The sequence below is a fragment of the Convolutriloba macropyga genome, unplaced genomic scaffold, assembly GCF_964194025.1.
Source record: "Convolutriloba macropyga unplaced genomic scaffold, txConMacr16.3 SCAFFOLD_403, whole genome shotgun sequence".
Taxonomy (NCBI): Eukaryota; Metazoa; Xenacoelomorpha; order Acoela; family Convolutidae; genus Convolutriloba; species Convolutriloba macropyga.
In genome coordinates, this window is record NW_027451309.1 from 118,772 (window position 1) to 122,500 (window position 3,729).

Consider the following 3,729-nt stretch of genomic DNA (forward strand, 5'->3'; position numbering starts at 1 on the left):
GCTAGCTAAAGCTAACTCAAGCTAACTCAAGCTAACTCAAGCTAGCTCAAGCTAACTCAAGCTAGTTCAAGCTAACTCAAGCTAGCTAAAGCTAACTCAAGCTAACTCAAGCTAACTCAAGCTAACTCAAGCTAGCTAAAGCTAACTCAAGCTAACTCAAGCTAACCCGAGCTAACTCAAGCTAGCTCAAGCTAACCCAAGCTAGCTAAAGCTAACTCAAGCTAACTCAAGCTAATTCAAGCTAACTCAAGCTAACTCAAGCTAACTCAAGCTAACTCAAGCTAGCTAAAGCTAACTCAAGCTAACTCAAGCTAACTCAAGCTAACCCGAGCTAACTCAAGCTAACTCAAGGTAGCTAAAGCTAGTTCAAGCTAACTCAAGCTAGCTAAAGCTAAGACAAGCTAACTCAAGCTAACTCAAGCTAACTCAAGCTAACTCAAGCTAACTCAAGCTAGTTCAAGCTAACTCAAGCTAACTCAAGCTAACTCAAGCTAGCTAAAGCTAACTCAAGCTAACTCAAGCTAACTCAAGCTAACCCGAGCTAACTCAAGCTAACTCAAGGTAGCTAAAGCTAGTTCAAGCTAGCTCAAGCTAGCTAAAGCTAAGACAAGCTAACTCAAGCTAACTCAAGCTAACTCAAGCTAGTTCAAGCTAACTCAAGCTAGCTAAAGCTAACTCAAGCTAACTCAAGCTAACTCAAGCTAGCTCAAGCTAACTCAAGCTAGTTCAAGCTAACTCAAGCTAGCTAAAGCTAACTCAAGCTAACTCAAGCTAACTCAAGCTAACTCAAGCTAGCTAAAGCTAACTCAAGCTAACTCAAGCTAACCCGAGCTAACTCAAGCTAGCTCAAGCTAACCCAAGCTAGCTAAAGCTAACTCAAGCTAACTCAAGCTAATTCAAGCTAACTCAAGCTAACTCAAGCTAACTCAAGCTAACTCAAGCTAGCTAAAGCTAACTCAAGCTAACTCAAGCTAACTCAAGCTAACCCGAGCTAACTCAAGCTAACTCAAGGTAGCTAAAGCTAGTTCAAGCTAACTCAAGCTAGCTAAAGCTAAGACAAGCTAACTCAAGCTAACTCAAGCTAACTCAAGCTAACTCAAGCTAACTCAAGCTAACTCAAGCTAGTTCAAGCTAACTCAAGCTAACTCAAGCTAACTCAAGCTAGCTAAAGCTAACTCAAGCTAACTCAAGCTAACTCAAGCTAACCCGAGCTAACTCAAGCTAACTCAAGGTAGCTAAAGCTAGTTCAAGCTAACTCAAGCTAGCTAAAGCTAAGACAAGCTAACTCAAGCTAACTCAAGCTAACTCAAGCTAACTCAAGCTAACTAAAGCTAGTTCAAGCTAACTCAAGCTAGCTAAAGCTAACTCAAGCTAACTCAAGCTAACTCAAGCTAGCTCAAGCTAACTCAAGCTAGTTCAAGCTAACTCAAGCTAGCTAAAGCTAACTCAAGCTAACTCAAGCTAACTCAAGCTAACTCAAGCTAGCTAAAGCTAACTCAAGCTAACTCAAGCTAACCCGAGCTAACTCAAGCTAGCTCAAGCTAACCCAAGCTAGCTAAAGCTAACTCAAGCTAACTCAAGCTAATTCAAGCTAACTCAAGCTAACTCAAGCTAACTCAAGCTAACTCAAGCTAGCTAAAGCTAACTCAAGCTAACTCAAGCTAACTCAAGCTAACCCGAGCTAACTCAAGCTAACTCAAGGTAGCTAAAGCTAGTTCAAGCTAACTCAAGCTAGCTAAAGCTAAGACAAGCTAACTCAAGCTAACTCAAGCTAACTCAAGCTAACTCAAGCTAACTCAAGCTAGTTCAAGCTAACTTAATGAAGTTAACCCAAGCTAACTTGGGTTAATGAAGTCAAACTCAAGCTAACCCGAGCTAACTCAAGCTAACTCAAGCTAATTCAAGCTAACTCAAGCTAACTCAAGCTAATTCAAGCTAGCTAACTCAAGCTAACTCAAGCTAACTCAAGCTAGTTCAAGCTAACTTAATGAAGTTAACCCAAGCTAACTTGGGTTAATGAAGTCAAACTCAAGCTAACCCGAGCTAACTCAAGCTAACTCAAGCTAATTCAAGCTAACTCAAGCTAACTCAAGCTAATTCAAGCTAACTCAAGCTAATTCAAGCTAACTCAAGCTAGCTCAAGCTAACTCAAGCTAACCCAAGCTAACTTAAGCTAGCTTAAGCTAATTAAAGCTAATTAAAGCTAACTCAAGCTAACCCAAGCTAACTTAAGCTAGCTCTAGCTGGCTGCCACTGTTAGGCCATTTGGGAGCGCTTTTCTCGCACTCTGATTGGCTGCCACTGTTAGGCCATTTGGGAGCGCTTTTCTCGCACTCTGATTGGCTGCCACTGTTAGGCCATTTGGGAGCGCTTTTCTCGCACTCTGATTGGCTGCCACTGTTAGGCCATTTGGGAGCGCTTTTCTCGCACTCTGATTGGCTGCCACTGTTAGGCCATTTGGGAGCGCTTTTCTCGCACTCTGATTGGCTGCCACTGTTAGGCCATTTGGGAGCGCTTTTCTCGCACTCTGATTGGCTGCCACTGTTAGGCCATTTGGGAGCGCTTTTCTCGCACTCTGATTGGCTGCCACTGTTAGGCCATTTGGGAGCGCTTTTCTCGCACTCTGATTGGCTGCCACTGTTAGGCCATTTGGGAGCGCTTTTCTCGCACTCTGATTGGCTGCCACTGTTAGGCCATTTGGGAGCGCTTTTCTCGCACTCTGATTGGCTGCCACTGTTAGGCCATTTGGGAGCGCTTTTCTCGCACTCTGATTGGCTGCCACTGTTAGGCCATTTGGGAGCGCTTTTCTCGCACTCTGATTGGCTGCCACTGTTAGGCCATTTGGGAGCGCTTTTCTCGCACTCTGATTGGCTGCCACTGTTAGGCCATTTGGGAGCGCTTTTCTCGCACTCTGATTGGCTGCCACTGTTAGGCCATTTGGGAGCGCTTTTCTCGCACTCTGATTGGCTGCCACTGTTAGGCCATTTGGGAGCGCTTTTCTCGCACTCTGATTGGCTGCCACTGTTAGGCCATTTGGGAGCGCTTTTCTCGCACTCTGATTGGCTGCCACTGTTAGGCCATTTGGGAGCGCTTTTCTCGCACTCTGATTGGCTGCCACTGTTAGGCCATTTGGGAGCGCTTTTCTCGCACTCTGATTGGCTGCCACTGTTAGGCCATTTGGGAGCGCTTTTCTCGCACTCTGATTGGCTGCCACTGTTAGGCCATTTGGGAGCGCTTTTCTCGCACTCTGATTGGCTGCCACTGTTAGGCCATTTGGGAGCGCTTTTCTCGCACTCTGATTGGCTGCCACTGTTAGGCCATTTGGGAGCGCTTTTCTCGCACTCTGATTGGCTGCCACTGTTAGGCCATTTGGGAGCGCTTTTCTCGCACTCTGATTGGCTGCCACTGTTAGGCCATTTGGGAGCGCTTTTCTCGCACTCTGATTGGCTGCCACTGTTAGGCCATTTGGGAGCGCTTTTCTCGCACTCTGATTGGCTGCCACTGTTAGGCCATTTGGGAGCGCTTTTCTCGCACTCTGATTGGCTGCCACTGTTAGGCCATTTGGGAGCGCTTTTCTCGCACTCTGATTGGCTGCCACTGTTAGGCCATTTGGGAGCGCTTTTCTCGCACTCTGATTGGCTGCCACTGTTAGGCCATTTGGGAGCGCTTTTCTCGCACTCTGATTGGCTGCCACTGTTAGGCCATTTGGGAGCGCTTTTCTCGCACTCT